This window comes from Silurus meridionalis, chromosome 27, assembly GCF_014805685.1.
Source record: "Silurus meridionalis isolate SWU-2019-XX chromosome 27, ASM1480568v1, whole genome shotgun sequence".
In the NCBI taxonomy this organism is placed as follows: domain Eukaryota; kingdom Metazoa; phylum Chordata; class Actinopteri; order Siluriformes; family Siluridae; genus Silurus; species Silurus meridionalis.
This window is the reverse complement of record NC_060910.1, coordinates 695,001-717,533: the sequence shown is the minus strand read 5'-3', so window position 1 is coordinate 717,533 and position 22,533 is coordinate 695,001. Positions and strand designations below refer to the sequence as shown.

At 41.5% G+C, this 22,533-nt stretch overlaps 1 protein-coding gene across 1 annotated transcript in view; it reads left to right on the top strand.

Moving 5' to 3' along the window:
* fbrsl1 (fibrosin-like 1) overlaps window positions 1-22,533 on the top strand; it is a 242,858-nt gene that overhangs the window by 122,423 nt on the left and 97,902 nt on the right.

The following is a 22,533-nucleotide window of genomic DNA, read 5'->3' as shown; positions in this document are numbered from 1 at the left end:
ATAGAGAGACAAACAGACAGACAAATATATATGTAGATATTTAGAAAGATAGACAGATTAAGAAAGGTAGCGAAAGAAACAAGGAAAGGGAGATAGAAAGATAGAGGTGGAAAAGTATAGGGTGAGACAGAGTGAGAGAAAAGAAAGAGAGAAGAAGATCAAAGAATGTGAGAGACACTATGAAAGAACAAAATAACTGAAAAGATGAAGGTAGACAGAAAGAGAGAGAGAGAGAGAGAGAGAGAGAGATCAGTCTTCTGGTAACCTCCTCTCCATATAAGGAATTTGGGGGTGGGGCTTGAGCTCAGATTGTGATGTCAAAAAGCTAACTCCACTGCTTTCAACCAATCATGTCAGATATGTAAATATTAAAGAGTGATGATGTGTGTGTGTGTGTGTGTGTGGGGGGGGGGATGGATTTATTCAGAAATAACATGATTGTTGAATGTCAGCCATTTACAATCCAGGTAGTAGGGTTTATCACCATGCCACCTCTCAGTTTGTAGTATTGTGTGTGTGTGTGTGTGTGTGTGTGTGTGTGTGTGTGTGTGTGTGTGTGGTTATCATTATGAATGTGAACTAGCTGTTATCGCCAATGTTTTCCTCCTGAACCGCGCCTCTGTCATGTCTGTCTCGCGAGCGTTAATTCCCCTTCGTTAGGCAATTACTCAGCGCTAAACGAAGCCGATAGCGCCGCTAATCTCCTGTAAGCTTAGCTCCCAGTTTGCTCATCAATAACACATTGATAGCGACAGGCAATTAGCATGAGCACTAGCTTGCCGGCTAGCATACGGGGTCTTATCTCTGTTCTCTTTAGCTCTAAAAGCATTTTTTTTTTTCGAGGGCTCTGTCCCAAACCAGCTGCAAGAATTTATCCCCTAGGTAGTGTTCAAGGCTCCATCACAAATGTCAGTGTTCCTGTTAGAGCTGGACCCGTTTTAACGTTCAGACACCGGAACTCAGAAATGTTCTCATGACTGTCACGGCCATTTTTAGGTTGTGTTTTAAATAAGAAGGCAAGAAGGTTCATGGTGTGCATGAGGTTCTGTCCCAAACCTCACATCACACTTTATGTCTGCTTACTGTTCTTATTGTAGTGATAGCTATATTTTTGACTTTCAACCCAAACAAAGTATCCATTATTATGCTAGTTCCTGATTAGCATTTGCCCAATAACAATTTTTTCTTCTGTTTTTCTTCAAACTACTTCCTTTACTTCCTCATTATCTCTCTTTCTTTCTCTCTCTCTCTCTCTCTTTATGTCTCTCTCTCTCTCTCTCTCTCTCTATCCATTTCTGTGGGAGTTAATGAAGTGTAAATCCCCGTCCCCTCCCCCTGATGTGGGTGGAGCTGACAGGACTGTAATAGTTTCTTTATGGAGGTGTGATGGAGCTGCGTGATGTTTCCACACGGCCATCATCCGTCCTCATCTCTTTAATCAGATTAGATTGGACCCACCTGGGGAAGAGGCTCGGCCGCGGCGCCTCTCATTCCCATCCAATTTATCCGCAATATCCCTCCATCGGCCCGGGATTCGGCTCTGGGAACGCCATGTAATTAGAAGTGACACGTGCGACGTGAGGTTCACCGCCTACACACCGCTTGCACTGTAATGCCCACAGGCCACGCCCACACTGTCGTGTTCCAAATCACGCTTCACCCCAGCACTTTCCCTCTGTTTTCCCGCTATCTAGCTTAACCCTCTGTCTCTCCTCACTGCTTCTGCTCTTCCAGGTTCTCCATCATCTCTCACTCAATCTTGTGCTTTACTCTGTTCTTTCCTTTATCCCTCTGTCCATTCATCCCTCCTTCAGTTCTTTTCCTACCATCTCTACCTCCTTCTCTTTACTGTTTTTCCCTCACTTCATCTCCATATCCATCATTCCATCCATCCATTCATATATCCATTTAGTTCATCCATCCAATCCATCCATCCCTCCATCCATTCATCAATTGATCAATCAATTCCTTCTGCTTTAGAGCATTTACTGAGATACTTATTTTGGATTTTACTGAGGCGCTAGTTTGGGTTTAGAGCATTTACTGAAGCGTTAGTTCATGTTTAGTATGTTTACTGAGGCGCTAGTTTGGGTTTAGAGCATTTACTGAGGTGTTAGTTCACGTTTAGTATGTTTACTGAGGCGCTAGTTTGGGTTTAGAGCATTTACTGAAGCGTTAGTTCACGTTTAGTATGTTTACTGAGGTGCTAGTTTGGGTTTAGAGCATTTACTGAAGCGTTAGTTCACGTTTAGTATGTTTACTGAGGCGCTAGTTTGGGTTTAGAGCATTTACTGAGGTGCTAGTTCACGTTTAGTATGTTTACTGAGGCGCTAGTTTGGGTTTAGAGCATTTACTGAGGTGCTAGTTCACGTTTAGTATGTTTACTGAGGCGCTAGTTTGGGTTTAGAGCATTTACTGAGCGTTAGTTCACGTTTAGTATGTTTACTGAGGCGCTAGTTTGGGTTTAGAGCATTTACTGAGGTGCTAGTTCACGTTTAGTATGTGTACTGAGGCGCTAGTTTGGGTTTAGAGCATTTACTGAGGTGCTAGTTCACGTTTAGCATGTTTACTGAGGCGCTAGTTTGGGTTTAGAGCATTTACTGAGGTGCTAGTTCACGTTTAGTATGTGTACTGAGGCGCTAGTTTGGGTTTAGAGCATTTACTGAGGTGCTAGTTCACGTTTAGTATGTTTACTGAGGCGCTAGTTTGGGTTTAGAGCATTTACTAAAGCGCTAGTTTGGGTTTAGAGCATTTACTGAAGCGCTAGTTTGGGTTTAGGACATTTAATGAAGCGCTAGTTCACATTTAGTATGTTTACTGGAGCGCTTATTTGGGTTTTGGGCATTTACTGATGCACTAGTTTATGTTTAGTATGTTTACTGAGGCACTTGTCGGGTTTAGGGCGTTTACTGAATTGCTAGTTTAGGTTTAGGTGTTTACTGAGGCACTAGTTAGGGTTTAGGGCATTTAGTTCTTAAGTGTTTTTGCGTTTTAATGTGACTCAAGGCTAATTTGTTCATGTTTTCATGCGGTTTGTAATTTTCAGCTGTGTTTTAATAACATTGTGTCTCTCTCCTCCACTACGTCCTGAGGGAATCTCGTGCACCTTCCTGGTTGTTAATAAAGCACATCTGCTCAACATTTGCTATGTTTTTTTTTCTCATTTTGTTTGTAGAAGTCGTGTTTTCTCATGTTCTGCAGCACAGACGGAGACCAGATCCTGACTTGAATGAGTCTCTCGTGTTTGAGATTTGAGGACGTGTCCAGAACAGTTTCAGTGGCGATCAAAGCGAGACGTTTGTGGTTTGTCTGAGGCGTGTTTATTCCTTTTACTTGTATTCTTAATTTATTTGCGCTGGTTCCTAAAAGCAGCAGTTTTTTATCCCTGTAGTGTCCTCCCTGTAGGGCACCACTTTAGGGAAACTTGTCATGAAGTGTACACTTTAACCTTGTGTTTAAATAATTGTATAAAAGCGTGTAGTGCACTGGGATTAAGTGCACTATTAATACCCAGATAAGGTAAAATAAACATCAAGTGTGGATTATTGAACCTAACAGGGGTGGGGTAATTAAGAGGGCGGTGCCAAGAGAGTGCCCTGTGTGGGCGTGGTCAATAAAGGCGAGTGACTTTAAATTGCTCAGAAATTAGCATCCAAACAAATCCAAATTAATATTATAGAATATCATATATATATATATATATATATATATATATATATATATATATATATATATATATATATATATATATAGTATATTATTAACAAGCAAGCAAACAAACTAGAATGCTAGCTGCGATCGAGCATCCTATATATAGCAGGTTAAAAAAGTTAGCATGTTACATTAAATACGAACTAGCATGCTAGATAACAGAGTTATGCGAGTTAGCATTTTGGCTGTGCGATTTAACTACCATGCTAATCCTACTTTATTGATTTTAGCGTGGCCCTTATGTGTGACGTTGGCATTACTAGTTTATTACTAGAGTCTAGAGATGTAAATTTTTTTCGGCTTGTTCTAAAAGTTAGAAACGCTATAAACGTTATAAACGTATCTCTTCACACCGCTCACTATCACACACTGCTCACTGGATGTCGGTGGGTGTGTGAATCAGACATAAGTATTGCAAAACACTTTAAAAGCGCCTTGTATCCAGCAGACTTGTCTCAGTGCTAACCGCTAGCCAGCTCTGTGTTATTTTTCCAGAACGGGATCCAGAATCTCCGTCTCAACATTCCAGAAAAGTGCCACAAACAATCAGGCAGCATTACACAGCGCCGTATGGTTGCTATTAGGCGAGCGCGAGCCATTCTCGCTAACGTTCCCCCAGGGAGCCGCGGCTCTCTTTCCCTCCAAAAAAAACCCCATGTGTAGATGATTTGGAGATCTGCAGCGGCCATGTTGGATTTAATGGCTCTGAGGTAATGTGGAAGTGCTTTTATCTCTAATTTATTAGCACTCTTTACTCGGGCCAGACGCTTCATTCTTGCTGTGGTTTTTTTCCTTCTTACAGACCTCCAGTCGCTTTTGAAGTTAACTGCAGCACCGCTAAATCAAATCCAGATTAGCACTGGGTTTCGCTCCACTAGCAAAAAAACTTTATCATCATCCTCATACACCCCTTGAATCTTTAGTCAGGCTGAAATTCTGTTTTACTACAATTATTGGTGTAGTAAACTGCAAAGTAGCATTATGCTAAAGGCTAAACACAAATTAGCTTTATATATTAATCATGGTAACATCCAACTACAAGAACGTAGCAATAAACACTTTATATCCTAGTTAGCATCATAGCAAATCATAGAAAACCTGCTAGCAAATTAGGACTTTATAGGACTTAATAGAGAACAGGCAAGCAAACACATTAGCATATTAGTAAACAGTAATAAAATTAACCTTTGAAATTGTACACATTTCGCTACTTTTTTACTATAGCCTAGCGTTCTGGTTAGCATTTTTAACTAGTGTGCAGTTTAGCATCCCCTCTGTCTGTTTTTCCAAACCTCAAGAATTAAAAAAACCCCAGCAGATTAGTGTTAGCGCTGAAACGCGAAGCCCGGAGACAGACGTCATGTTTGGCTCGTGCCGCCTCGTCTCAGCGTCTCAGGTGATGTATGAAAAAAGAAAGAAAGAAAAACAGGAAGAACAGGGAGAGAGAAAGAGCGAGAGGAGGAAAAACCAGACCCTTGAGGACAAGGGAAAAAAAAGAAAAGGAGCGCCAAAACATGCGTCTGCTTCCAATTATCTTGGGCTGAAGTTGAGGATGCCAGGGCTTTGATGTAGCGAGCGAGCGAGCGAGCGAGAGGAAAGGGGGCGGGGCTCGGCGAAGAAAAAAAATCATAACACTGGTATCAAAGAGATGCACATAAAAGTTTACAGTCAGGTTTTGGGAGACGGGAAGCGAGTCGTAACGACGACGCTAGCTATCCACCAGCACTCGTTTAGCTCTCTTTTTAGCGCGTTTTAATGGCTCGGGAAGTCTGTTTTTTTTTTTTTTTTCGGGGGGGTTTACAGCCCTTCTGAGGAACCTTAACACACCAACGGTCCTTTAAGTGTAATTTAGCCCGCTAGACGAGCCACTCTCACTAGTTCCCGAGCCAGCGATTGGACTTTATAAGTTCTGACAGGAATTTGATTATAGAGCGCTGGCTCTAAAAAAAAAAACAAGTGGAAGGCCACGCCCCCTCCCTGCGGCAGTACTGGGGTTAGACGGGCCTCAATTAAATTAATTTGACTTCATTAGCGCAATCCCGCTGCAGTCATGGAGAGGCAGCTGGCGGAGGCTCTGAAGAGCGCTAACACATGGCCCTGACAGACGGGATATGCCGCCATGGATGGAGGGAAGGCTGCCAAACGAGTAAACGAGTGTGACGTGCCTCAGAGGCTCGAGGGGAGACGGTGCTCCAAATGCCCAGACAAAATAGCGCCCGTAATCCCGCCGCCTTAACCCCCCTGTGTGTCCATTAGAAGACCGAATGCCAAACATTTTTGGTGGGAAGTTTAGTTTGAATGCATGAGCTAGCACAATTTAGTGTTATAGTAAACAAGCTAGCACAAATTAGTGTTATAGTAAGCAGGCTAACATGCAAATTAGCATTATGGAAAACAAGCTAAGACAAATTGGGGGGGTGATGGTACTGGTGATGATGGTTGTAGTGATGGTGATGATGAAAATGATTATGGTGATGGTGGTTATGGTTACGGCAATGGTGAGTTTGGTGGTAATGGTGGTAGTGATGGTGGTGATGATGGTAATATTGATGGTTACGATGTTGATGGTAATCAAGATGAAGGTGGGGATGGTGATGATTATGGTGGTGGTAGTGATGGTTATGATGATTATGGCAAGGTTGATAGTGGTACTAATGATTGTCATGATAGTGGTGATGAAGATTGCGGTACTGATGGTGGTGGTGGTGGTGATGATTGTAGTGAAGATGGAGGTGATGATGGTAGGGATGGTGATGATGGTGGGAGTGACACTCATGGTTCTGATGATGGTGGTGATGATGGTAATAAAAATTATGGTGGTGATGGTAATAAAACATGGTGGTGGTGGTAGTCGTGGTGGTGATGGTGGTGATGATGATAACGATGATGGTGATGCCGTTGATGGTGGTGGTGATGGTATTAAAAATGATGATGATGGTGATGAAGATAGACCAAAACATTTTTTATTTAAAAAACATCTACATCCTGTCTCCTCTTTCTCTCTCTCCTTTCCTCTTCTTCTCTGCACACATCTGCCAAGTGGTGTTTTAGCGGCGGTGGGGTTTGGGGTAGGTAGCGGCGTGGTGCTGTGGTTCCAGATGGCGTCCGCCGTGGCTTCTTTAAGCGATTTTTTTATTAATAAAATATTGGGTGAAGAATTGCGCAGGGACGATTTGATTCGGCTGGCCAAGCTGTTCACGATGGCCTTGTTCCAAACGCGATCCCATACATTTTTAACAGTGCCTTTAAATCTTCGAGGTTTCCCCCTGCCTGTTAAATTCAGCCCACACTCCCTTTCCTTCCTCCCTTCCTCCCTTCCTCCCTTCGTCTCAACCTTTGGATCTTGTACACTTCCATCCTCCAGCTCCGTTTTTTTCCCCTGATTAAATTCAGTCTCTTGGCCTTTTTTGAACATCTTGGATTCAAGCTGCTGCTGGCACGGCTCGGGAGAGATGGTGTGTGTGTGTGTGTGTGTGTGTGTGTGTGTGTGTGTGTGTGTGTGTGTGTGTGTGTGTGAGAGCACTGCTGCTTTCCAGGCTTGTTAAGATGAGCCAAGGAGAAATGTTTGGCCCCTTAACGGCTTAATTCCTACGTGATTTCATTAGCCGTCGGTGCAAAACGAGGCGCAGAACCAATTAATCAGATACGCACACTAGACGCTGTCTGAACTACTGGCAGGGTCAGCGGCAAAAATAGGAACTCAGCCATCTACCAGGAGAGAGAGAGAGAAAGAGAGAGACGGAGGGAGGTAGAGGGGGATGGAAGGAGGAACGCTGCAGCACAGTCCAAGGCTCTGAGTTCACTTCCAATAGCTGTGCTTATTCCATCACTTATCAAAGCGTAATCCGGAATATTCCTCTAATCCACCCTATTCCCAAATCCCTCATTCAACATCCCGTTCAATGCTTTCATCCACACCGTTTATCGCAACTTCTGCTTTTATGGCTCATTAATTAATTCTTTCATTTATTCTTTCTTTCATTTATTCATTCTTTCATTTATTCTTTCTTTCATTTATTCTTTCTTACATTTATTCTTTCTTACATTTATTTATTGTTAAATTTATTCAACACTAAGCGATGGGGGAAAAAGGGGACCATCCGGAAACCAAACAGGTTGTAAACAGCCACCATACATGATTCAACCAGGATCCAACAAAGAACTCTCCAGGAACCAAACTGAAATCAAACAGGAAACCATCTAGGAACCAAACAGGATTCAATGAGGACTAAGCTAAACTAAGCAGGAACCAAACAAAATCCAACAAGGAGCCACCTAAGATCCAATTTGGAACTATCCAGGAACCAAACAAGAACTAAACAGGGACCAAACGAGAATTAAACAGGGACCAAACAAAAACTGAACAATAACCAAACAAGAACTATCCTGGAACTATCTAGGAACCAGTCAAGATCCAAAGAGGAACTATCCAGAAACCAAACAAAAACTAAAAAAGGACCAAACAAGTATTAAACATGGTACAACTAGGAATCAAACAGGATCTATTAAGGAACTATATAATAATCAAACAGAAATACAGGAGTAGCACGGTGATGGAAAACAGACACATTTGAGGAGCAGAAAAATTGATCTGTTTTAATAAACAGCCTGATATTTAACAAACAGGTTAAACACACATATATACAATGTCACATGACCACAGACTCCGCCAACTTGGACATGAATAAATATAAACTCAGAACATGTATTCAAGCAGTGGTGGAAAAAGAGAACCAACAGGAACCAACATGGAAAATAACAGAAAACATTCTAAAACCAACCAGGAGCCAACAAGGAACCATCCAGGAACTGAAGATCAGGAACCTACAAGAAACAATCGAATAAGAACGGCACAGGAAGTGAACTGGATTTAAACATAAACCACCCAGGAACCAACTAGGACCAAAAGAGAAACAAATCAGGAACCAACTGGAAAACACACAGCAAACGAAATGAATATAAATGTGTGTGTGTGTGTGTGTGTGTGTGTGTGTGTATGGGTAATTAGATGATTCTAATTCTGATGAATCTGATGATGAATCCAGTCACGTGTTTATGTAGCGATTCTATTTTTCCTTTATCTCTGATGAAAGAGGCACTGGTACAGGATCTGTACGAGATTTTATCAGGTGTAATTGAACATGTTTGAATCGTGATCGATCTCCGTTAATGATCGTATTTTTCTCCGACCTCACGTGTGCTAGCTCTCCTGTCCTGTATTGGATCTGATTTATAAACCCGTCCTGTTCTTTCGGCTCATCCAGAACCCATTTCCTGCACCTTCTGACCCTCTGATCATCTCCTTCACACAGATAACACGGCTTCAGAAGCAGCGTAATGGATGATGGAGGCTCGTCTGTCACCGCCATTACCCATAATTCCCCTCTGCCGTTATCGATGATGAGTAACGAGCAGAGAATTTGTCTTTCCGTACAGCTTTATGGCTTTAAATTGCCACTGATTCCCTCGGATCCGGGTTTTAGCCGTCTCTCCTGTCTCCTTCACTCCTCCTTTACATCATGTTCTCGCTGTAAAATTATAATTGGGACCTCCTCTCTCTCTCTCTCTCTCTCCTCTCTCTCTCTCTCCTCTCTCTCTCCCTCTCGGGCTCGGAGGAGAGAAAGGGCAGCTTAATGGACTAATTTGTAAGCGCTAGCGAGGGAATCGAGTTCATGGACGTGTTATAATTTGACGGGGAATGGCAGCTCGGAGAGAAGGAGCGAGGGAGGGAGGGAGAAAAAAAAAGACGTCGGTTCGTAAAACGAGTCCTTTATTTCTCCTCTCGGCGAATGGAGGGATGTGGAGATTGCTTTTAACACACTCACGATCACTTTCCCCCTCACCTCGAGTGAAGTCACCGCTAGCTAAAGACTAGCCATAGACAATAGTAAAAATTTGATGTTAAACGCTAGCTTCTCTGCTAACAGTCTCATTTATATCAAAGCTAACGTTTAAGCTAACGCAATAGACAGGCTGTGCCACAGAAAATTCACACAGATCCATCCAACCTTTACCTCAGAATGTCTGTTATAATAATAATGTAATAATGTAATATTGCACTGTAGCTAGCTAGCAATAGGCTAGTAATGGTTTTACACAAATGACGAAAGTGGAAATGAGACAGAATCTTCCATGAGGTAATCATTTACCTAGCATGTTTAGGTTATTTGCTACAAAAACAGTTCATGGCTAATACTATGTGGTCAATAACACGGTAGTTAGCATGAGTATTTTTATATAGCTGTCTGGAAACGAGGTGGCACCCTGAGGCAGGAAGCTCAGTAAGCGTATGTATTTTACTCAGGCAGGTGAAGATGTAATAGGAAAGGAAATGAGACGAAACTTCCCAGAACATCAACGTTTACTTCAGATGTGTTTTTTAAATGCTTGAAAAGCTGAAAAGACTAGTGAATGAGTTTTTTGTATCGAAAAAATGTAAGCTTTTAAATGAAATATGTGAGCAGGTTAAGGAGCGGTGAGATACGAGCGCATGCTGCTACGATAATTTACTTCTAATTAACGAGCTAGCTTGGGAGATGCCATGAAGGAATCTAGAGGAAGTGGTTAGGGAAAGTCAGGAAAGATAGCATAATGAAACCCTGGGAGCTTCAGGAGTTGTTCCTGCCATTCCTCTGCATCTCTCTCCCTCCCTCTCTCTCTCCATCACACAGTTTTGGTTCTAAGGGGATTTTCAGCTAGCATTTGAAGCGCTAATGTACAGAAGCCTCTGGGAGCATTCGAATGAGGGAACAAGGGGAGGAATTGGAGTGAGCTTCTGGAGGCCATGGGCAGGCATGAGTAATTCATCACAAGTCTGGGGAAAGGAATGGAGGAGAACCACAGAACACATTCTCTCCTTCATTCTCTTTTTCCTCCCACACATCTCTCTCTCTCTCTCTCTATCTGTCTCCGGCTATCTGTCTGTGCTAATGCAGCGTCTGATGGCCCACAGGAGATCTGCACTTCCAGGAAGTGAAGTTAGCGGGCAGGAAGAGCATTAGCGCCGCGGTCTCTAGAGTAGTGTGAAAGATGAGTGCAGGAGCGATAGCACGTTATGGCTCTCCGTTGTGGGATTTAAGAGACAAATCGGCCGCTCTGCGACGCTCCTAAAGTGAAAACGCAACTCTTTCGGAGGGACGAGGCCGGCAATGATGTTCGAAAGAAAAACGCACCGAGGGATTAGCGATTACAGATTTGTAGCGTTTTAGCTAGCATGACACATAAAAGACTACAAAATAGCACAATCTGGCTAATTGGCTCATTAACCGTTAGCATCTGAGAGGCATCGTTTTTGATAAGTGACAGAGGACACTGGGATGCTAATAAAGGCACGATCGTTATCTATGAACTTAGAAACACGCCGAAATTAACGCCCCTCATGTTCACCATTCTGCACTTAAATTAATAATACGATTGTTGCTAGGCAACAGGAGACACGGCAATTCAGGATGTTAAGTCGTTTATTAGGGTGATTTAAAGGCTGTGTAAGCGGGAAATGATACAGAAGCGTCCGGAATGCTGACTTTTACCTCAGATATGTCGATAAATTGTTTACAAAACACACACCGTACGGCTAAATGTATAATTCAGCTAGCGTGTAACTTTATAGTCTGTAAACAGACTACAGGGTGAGCAGAAATGACATGGCACCTAAGGGAATGCCGACTTTTACCTCAGATATGTCATAAATTAGCCAAAACTCATTTTAACATTTTAATGACCCTGATATTACACACTAGTGTTCTAGAAAGTTCTTCACTCAAGAACCCTGTTAGCCAATTAAACTCTGTCAGAGTTCAACAATGAAAATTGCTGAGCAACCAGAAAACACAAATCATAACCAAGTTAATAAGTAGAAATATTTTTCTACAATTTTACACACTTTCATGTTAAAGTATTAGCGATTTACTTTATTTAGCTCAGATGTGCGTGCTGAAAAACTGATAAAAACACAGTTTGGTGAATGCTATTTGCTCATTTTGATATCACTTGCTAGCATGTGCCTGTGAAGTGAAATATCAACAAAAGACTTAACAAATAATATCAGACGCTAATTAAATAAATGTGCTGTGAAGTTCTGTAGTCGTGAAAATTGGAACATGTCATGATTTTTTTTTTGCGTATAGTTGATTACGACGCTAACGTGGAGTCACGTCCGAGCGTCTGAGGTGTCAGGGCCGTCGGGTTAATGTACTGCAGCTCGTTCCTCGCTACCGTTTTACACAGCGACGCGAAACGGCCTCATCAAATTTTACAGGCTGCTGATGTAGATACGCTTATTTCCTCAGCGTACCTTCAAACGACCTTCAGCGCCGGAAATCACTTGCAGCACTTTCACGCCGTAATGACCGCTCGCTCGCCGAGACCAGACGAGACATAATGTGATTAGATATGGGAGATATGAAGCTTATCAGCATGTACACAGGTCTCTCACACACACACACACACACACACACACACACTGAAATATCACTGAAAAATCACTATTCACTATTTATTTCAATTATAAACCTCATTGTGGGACACGCCCAAAAACATGGCCTATTCACTATTTAGGGAAGGAAAACATTTTTACAGTGGATGTGTCCCAAAGCACACACTCTACTCACTATAAACCATATAGGCCATTGTGAGCTTGTTCCAAACTATACTCCCTGTTCACTATTCACTAGATGTATGTTCACATTATCACTGTGGGTGTGTTCCAAACTACATGCCCTATAAAACACTGTTGGTGAGAACATGTCCAAACCACACACTACTTACTATTCAGGCCACATAAACACTGCATTGTGGGCGTGTCTTGAACTATATGCCCTGTTCACTTTATAGGGAACTGAAATTATACACTCTACTCACTAGAAACTATTCAGGCCACATATGCACCTCATTGTGGGCTTGTCTCAACCTATATGCCCTATTCACTATTCAGGCCACTTGGGTGTGTCCCTAACCACACACTCTACTCACTATTCACTAAATAGACTAAATACACGACCACACAATTAAACCTGTTACAGCCTCGTTACAATTCAACACGCGGTAAGAACCTTCATCTTCATCATCTTCATTATCTCAGATATAAAGCTAACTCATAAAATCAGAACCCATGTGTGTGTGGGGACACGCCCCCTCTGACAGTGTTGTAAGGTGAATATTGAACAGGGCTGTGTGGTTGTGGACGTGTCCACAGTGTGTGTGTGTGTGTGTGTGTGTGTGTGTGTGTCACAGGGCTGTAGATTGCGAGTGACAGGTCGATACTTCAGCACTTACGGCTGTAGCTTTGATTTAATCACACACCTGTCACTGGATATTTGTCTGTCTGCCTTCGGCTGTTCCCTCGGGTCTCCCCCCTCTCCCTGTACATCCTGTCTGCACAGACAGACGGAGAGAGAGAGAGAGAAAAAGAGAGGGAGAGAGAGAGAGAAAAAGAGAGGGAGAGAGAGAGAGAGAGAGAGAGAGAGAGAGAGAGAGAGAGGTCATAAAAAGGACTGTTAGGAGATGTTAGTTAGCATCCAATAAATAAGAAATGAGTTCTTCCATAACTTCCATAAATATATAATAAAGAGAGAAAGATAGAGAGAGAGAGAGAGAGATAGAGATAGAGAGAGAGAGAGAGAGAGAGAGAGAGAGAGAGAGAGAGAGAATGTAAAAAGAAAGGAGTTGACAGATTGGGAAAGAGACAGGGAGAGAAAAGAATAAAAAAGAAACTGAGATTTTAAGATGTGATGTGCAAGTAGCCCCGCCCACTGACCATTATCTCACCTGTATTGTATTAAAATGTCTATAAACAAGTAGCCCCGCCCACTGACCATTATCTCACCTGTCCCTAATAGAAAAAATCATTTGCAATCAGCTCTGCACCCTGACTGTTCATCTTCCAAATATTTATTTCGCTGATCATCATCATGTCTTGTTAGCATTCTAGCATCCTTAGTATTTCAGGCATGGTGATCCTAGCATTGAATGTTCTCTTCTATAGTATAATCTTTTGTTCCTTGGAGCTCTGCATTAATGCCTTAGCTTCCTCAGAAAGAAGACTTTCCCAGAGGGATAAGTGTTAGCTTTCTTCTGAAAAGCATTAGGACATGATTTCACTAGCATTTTACACTGCTTAGCATTTTAACCTTCCAAGAGCTCATCCTACCATGTTAGTTAGCCTGCTATGGTGCTGTCAAGGCACAGGTTTTAGAGATCTTCCATTTTGGCTTTTTGGGTTGTCTTGGTCTATTAGCTTCTTAGGAAAGTGTTAGCTTTTGTAGTGCTGTGGTCTCAGCTTTGCCGGTTGTTTTAGGATAGAGCCATGCGGTTTTGGGCTTTAGGGAGACACTGATTTAGCGTGGAGTCTGCAGGAGGAACTAGCGCTGAAATGAAGTGCACTTGGCTCTGAACCTCCTCAGAGGCCCATTTTTTTTTCCTGCATATTTTTTCCTCAGACTAAAGAGCGTAGGGGGAAAAGGACACGACGTGTGATTTTTCTGCTTTTATCCCTCCGTTCTGTTCTCAATTAGAGCTCTTTAAACTGTGTCACACTGGAACTGGAAGCTAAATCACACACAGACGCGCACCGTCTCCAGGGTGGAATGCGGCGGGCCTCAGACCGAGCTGTTCGCTGACTCTCGTGTTGATGGTCGAGGGAGATTGCGTTGTGGTCTGGCCTACATCGGATTTCTGAACCTGGCCTAGAACATTAATAGCATCTCAGAACGTATAATTAGTTAAAACTTTCCAGAAGGCGGTGTTTACGAAGCACTGCAGGGTGGAGGAGGGGTCTCATCCAGATGTTTCTGGAACGTGTGTGTGTGTGTGTGTGTGTGTGTGTGTGTGTGTGTGTGTGTGTGTGTGTGTGTTGCCTGTGAAAACTGCTGCTCTGTGAAAGGTTCTGGAAATAAACAATGTGATGATGTCATCAAAACCAACCAATGCTGTTCGGTCCTGCTATATTGTGTCCCATGCTAAATAGTAACAACACAAAGCTAGCTGTTTTCGAGTCTATAACATCCCTAATGATTTCGTGTTGTAATGCAGGGAATAAAACTAGCCAGCGAGCAAAGCTAGCATTAGATAGCTCTATAATAATAGGCCACGCCCAATTTTGTCTTGTGTGTGTGTTGTGTGCTGTTCAGTCAGAGGTTGGATGATCTGTGATTCGGCCAGATGAGTGTTGTGATAATATGATGTATCTTGGAATAAAATGATGCTCCACACACACACACACACACACACACACACGCACACACACACACACGGTTCCTGACCTCAAACACACTCTTCTACACAGCTGGTTCTCCTTAAACCTTGAGATGATTGCTGTACAAATAGAGACGCTTCGGCTGCACTGTGTCTCTGAAGTTTTACAGATGGTGCTGAATTAATATTAGAGTTAGCATTGGTGTTAGCATTAGCATGAACATTTAATAACTGAAATGAGCATGTTACTCATACACACTATAATCTACACTCTACACACTATACTCTACACTGTACTCTACAGCATACACACTATACTATACACCATACACACTATACTCTACACTCTACACCATACACACTATACTCTACACTGTACTCTACACCATACACACTATACTCTACACCATACACACTATACTCTACACTGTACTCTACACCATACACACTATACTCTACACTGTACTCTACACCATACACACTATACTCTACACACTATACCCTACACCATACACACTATACACTAAACTCTACACCATACACACTATACTCTACTCCATACACACTATACTCTACACTGTACTCTACAGCATACACACTATACTCTACACTATACTCTACACTGTACTCTACACCATACACACTATACTCTACACCATACACACTATACTCTACACCATACACACTATACTCTACACTGTACTCTACACCATACACACTATACTCTACACTGTACTCTACAGCATACACACTATACTCTACACTATACTCTACACTGTACTCTACACCATACACACTATACTCTACACCATACACACTATACTCTACACCATACACACTATACTCTACACTGTACTCTACACCATACACACTATACTCTACACACTATACCCTACACCATACACACTATACACTGTACTCTACTCCATACACACTATACTCTACACACTATACCCTACACCATACACACTATACACTAAACTCTACTCCATACACACTATACTCTACACTGTACTCTACACCATACACACTATACTCTACACCATACTCTACACCATACACACTATACTCTACACTGTACTCTACACCATACACACTATACTCTACACTGTACTCTACACCATACACACTATACTCTACACTATGCTCTACACCATACACACTATACTCTACACTGTACTCTACACCATACACTATACTCTACACACTATACCCTACACCATACACACTATACACTAAACTCTACACCATACACACTATACTCTACTCCATACACACTATACTCTACACTGTACTCTACAGCATACACACTATACTCTACACTGTACTCTACAGCATATACACTATACTACACTGTACTCTACATCATACACACTATACTCTACACACTATATCCTACACCATACACACTATACACTAAACTCTACACCATACACACTATACTCTACTCCATACACACTATACTCTACACTATACTCTACACCATACACACTATACTCTACACTATACACTACACCATACACACTATACTCTACACTGTACTCTACACTATACACACTATACTCTACACACTATACCCTACACCATACACACTATACACTAAACTCTACACCATACACACTATACTCTACTCCATACACACTATACACTATACTTTACACCATACACACTATACTCTACACTATACTCTACTCCATACACACTATACTCTACACTATACTCTACACCATACACACTATACTCTACACTATACTCTACACCATACACACTATACTCTACACTGTACTCTACACCATACACACTATACTCTACACACTGTACTCTACACCATACACACTATACACTAAACTCTACACCATACACACTATACTTTACTCCATACACACTATACTCTACACTGTACTCTACAGCATACACACTATACTCTACACTGTACTCTACAGCATACACACTATACTCTACACTGTACTCTACACCATAAACACTATACTCTACACACTATACCCTTCACCATACACACTATACACTAAACTCTACACCATACACACTACTCTACTCCATACACACTATACTCTACACTGTACTCTACACCATACACACTATACTCTACACTGTACTCTACACCATACACACTATACTCTACACACTATACCCTACACCATACACACTATACACTAAACTCTACACCATACACACTATACACACTATACTCTACACCATACTCTACACCATACACACTATAATCTACACTATACTCTACACTACACTCTACACTACACTCTACACTATACACTATACTCTACACATACACACTATACACTATACTCTACACCATACACACTATACTCTACACTACACTCTACACCATACACACTATACCTACACCATACACTATACACTACACCATACACACTATAATCTACACTATACGCTACAGCATACACACTATACACACTATACACTACACCATACACTATACTACACCATACACTATACACTACACACTATACTCTACACTGTACTCTACAGCATACACACTATACTCTACACTGTACTCTACAGCATACACACTATACTCTACACTGTACTCTACAGCATACACACTATACTACACTGTACTCTACAGCATACACACTATACTATACACCATACACTATACTCTACACCATACACACTATACTCTACACACTATACCCTACACCATACACACTATACACTAAACTCTACACCATACACACTATACTCTACTCCATACACACTATACTCTACACTGTACTCTACACCATACACACTATACTCTACACTGTACTCTACACCATACACACTATACTCTACACACTATACCCTACACCATACACACTATACACTAAACTCTACACCATACACACTATACTCTACTCCATACACACTACTCTACACTGTACTCTACACCATACACACTATACTCTACACTATACTCTACACTGTACTCTACACTATACTCTACACCACACACTATACTCTATACACTATACTCTACTCTACACTATACACACTATACTCTACACTATACTCTACACCATACACACTATACTCTACACTGTACTCTACACCATACACACTATACTCTACACTATACCCTACACCATACACACTCTACACCATACACTATACTCTACACCATACACACTATACTCTACACTCTACACCATACACACTATACTCTACACTGTACTCTACACTATACACACTATACTCTACACTGTACTCTACACATACACACTATACTACACTGTACTCTACACCATACTCTACACCATACACACACTATACTCTACACTATACCCTACACCATACACACTACTCTACACACTATACTCTACAGCATACACTATACTCTACACTCTACACCATACACACTACACACTATACTCTACACTATACTCTACACCATACACACTATACACCATACACACTATACTCTACACTGTACTCTACACCATACTCTACACTATACACACTATACTCTACACCATACACACTATACTACACTGTACTCTACCATACACACTATACACTGTACTCTACACCATACACTATACTCTACACACTATACCCTACACCATACACACTATACACTAAACTCTACACCATACACTATACTCTACCATACACACTATACTCTACACTATACTCTACACCATACACACTATACTCTACACTACTCTACACCATACACACTATACTCTACACTATACTCTACACCATACACACTATACTCTACACTGTACTCTACACCATACACACTATACTCTACACTATACTCTACACCATACACACTATACTCTACACTGTACTCTACACCACACACTATACTCTACACACTATACCCTACACCATACACACTATACACTAAACTCTACACCATACACACTATACTCTACACTGTACTCTACAGCATACACACTATACTCTACACTGTACTCTACAGCATACACACTACAGCTATACTCTATGATCAAACTCTTGATGTCACCCAGATGAGGATGGGTTCCCCTTTTGAGTCTGGTTCCTCTCAAGGTTTCTTCCTCATAACATCTAAGGGAGTTTTTCCTTGCCACAGTCGCCACGGCTTGCTCATCAGGGACAAATTCACACCATTCACCATCACTGTTGATTTGTGTAAAGCTGCTTTGAGACAATGTCTGTTGTGAAAAGCGCTATACAAATAAACTTGACTTGACTTGACTTGACACACTATACTCTACACTGTACTCTACACCATACACACTATACTCTACACACTATACTACACCATACACACTACACTATACTCTACACACACTATACTCTACTCCATACACACTATACTCTACACTATACTCTACACCATACACACTATACTCTACACTGTACTCTACACCATACACACTATACTCTACACCATACACACTATACTCTACACTGTACTCTACACCATACACACTATACTCTACACACTATACACTACACCATACACACTATACACTAAACTCTACACCATACACACTATACTCTACTCCATACACACTACACCATACACACTATACTCTACACTGTACTCTACACCATACACACTATACTCTATACACTATACTCTACACCATACACACTATACTCTACACTGTACTCTACATCATACACACTATACTCTACACTATACCCTACACCATACACTATACACTAAACTCTACTCCATACACACTATACTCTACACTGTACTCTACACCATACACACTATACTCTACACTACACTCTACACTACACACTATACACACTATACTCTACACACTATACTCTACACCACACACTATACTCTACACCATACACACTACACCATACACACTATACTCTACACCATACTCTACACCATACACACTATACTCTACACTATACTCTACACACCATACACACACTATACTCTACTCTACACTGTACTCTACACACCATACACTCTATACTCTACACACTATACCCTACACCATACACTCTATAATCTACACTATACGCTACAGCATACACACTATACTCTACACTATACTCTACAGCATACACTATACTCTACACTATACTCTACACCATACACACTATACTCTACACTGTACTCTACCATACACACTATACTCTACACACTATACCTACACTATACTCTACACTACACTCTACACCATACACACTGTACTCTACACCATACACACTATACTCTACACTACTCTACACCATACACTATACTCTACACTGTACTCTACACCATACACACTATACTCTACACTACTCTACACCATACACTATACTCTACACTGTACTCTACACCATACACACTATACTCTACACACTATACCTACACCATACACTATACACTAAACTCTACTCCATACACACTATACTCTACACTGTACTCTATACCATACACACTATACTCTACACTGTACTCTACACCTTACACTCTATACTCTACACACTATACCCTACACGTTACACTCTATAATCTACACTATACGCCACAGCATACACACTATACTCTACACTATACTCTACAGCATACACACTCTACTCTACTATACTCTACACCATACACACTATACACTGTACTCTACACCTTACACTCTATACTCTACACACTATACCCTACACCTTACACTCTATAATCTACACTATACGCTACAGCATACACACTATACTCTACACTATACTCTACAGCATACACACTCTACTCTACACTATACTCTACACCATACACACTATACTCTACACTGTACTCTACACCTTACACTCTATACTCTACACACTATACCCTAAACTTACACTCTACAATCTACACTATACGCTACAGCATACACACTATACTCTACACTATACTCTACACTGTACTCTACAGCATACACACTATACTCTACACTATACTCTTCACTGTACTCTACAGCATACACACTATACTCTACACTGTACTCTACACCATACACACTATACTCTACATTGTACTCTACACAATACACACTGTACTCTACACCATACACACTATACTCTACACTGTACTTTACACTATACACACTATACTCTACACCATACACACTATACTCTACACCATACACACTATACTCTACACACTATTCTCTACAACATACACACTATACTCTACACTCCTCCAACGTCTTTCTCTCTCTCTCTTGCTCGTGTTATAAGCACAATACTGAGAATTCTCCTGAGGATTTATATTTTTTATGTGAAGGTAAAAAAAGAAAAGAATCTGCCATGGAAAAATGCTGCACATCTGTTTGCAGAGTGAGAAGACTCGTCCCCAAGGACCTGCGTCGCATCAATCTCACCCAAATAAATAAATAAACGAACAAACAAATAAATAAATAAAACCTCAACGTGGTTGACAAGTAAAACCCAAATCACGCTCGTTGTTATTTATTTTCAGACGCCGCTCCTGCGACAGGCGACATCTTGTTGCGCTGTCGTCCCGTGAGGCCTCATGTCTCTCGCGCTGACACCAAAGCAGCGGGGAAATTTACTCGTGAATTTGTCGCGATCCATCCCTTGTCTTCCTTACACACACACACACACACACACACACACACACACACACACAGGTTGTTTACACACCTCCGGATCTGTCGCCCGGCTGTCGCAGCTGTCAGCGTGCACTCGAGAGATCCGCTCTGATTGGACCGGATGAAAAAAAAAAAAACGAAATAAACATCAGATGCAGAAAATAACAAGGAAGCTCTCGCTCTCGCTCTCGGCTCGGTGCAGTGTTTTCTGTTTCACGCCGAGCTGATGACAGCTTCCACACTTTCTAATCGACCGAACCATCAAATTACTGCCTTGAAATTTTCATCTATCTGTTCAATTACGCATCTCTACAGGCTTCAGGTTTTTACCCCCAGACCCACTGTTTCAGCAGTAACACCCACAGGTTTTAACCCAAAACCCTCTACCACTGTAACTCCCACAGGTTTTACTCCAGAACCCCTCGTTCTGTAACTGCCACATTTTACCCCAAAATATCCCACCCTGTAACCCACGTCAAGGGTGTAGGTCAGGTACTAGTAATGTTCTTAAACCCTTATACCAACACTGCTTTTAAATCCTAATTCGTTATTGGCCAAACACAAAGCTCTTGAATCCTGGATCCTGTTTGGTCAACCATACCACTACTGAATTCTAAATCCTGATTGGTCAACCACATTGCTCCTGAATCCTGGATCCTTATTACAGTTTTTAATCTTTAAATGAATATGCAGCAGAGAGTTATCAAGAGTTTTTCTGAGATCCTGACCTGGAGATGAATCACCTGGGATGAGCAGTCATCCATGAAGATATGTCCACCAGGCATGCCGAGATCCGAGCCAAAGCTGTGGTATCTGAGGAGGAAGAAGAAGATGAGTTGTGTGATCAGCATAGCAGTGGTAAGAAAAATGCTTGTGAGACTTCACCAAGAGAGTGTGTATAGAGGAAGGTGGTGGGATTGCAAGATTGGATGTCTTGCAGTATCTCATCTGCTATGTTTGAGAAATTTGACATGAAAAAGTTAATCAGGGTGGAAGTGAAGGTCTGGTAGATTTCCTCAATTTTCTTATCGTAAAAGGAGGCAAAGTCTTCAGCAGT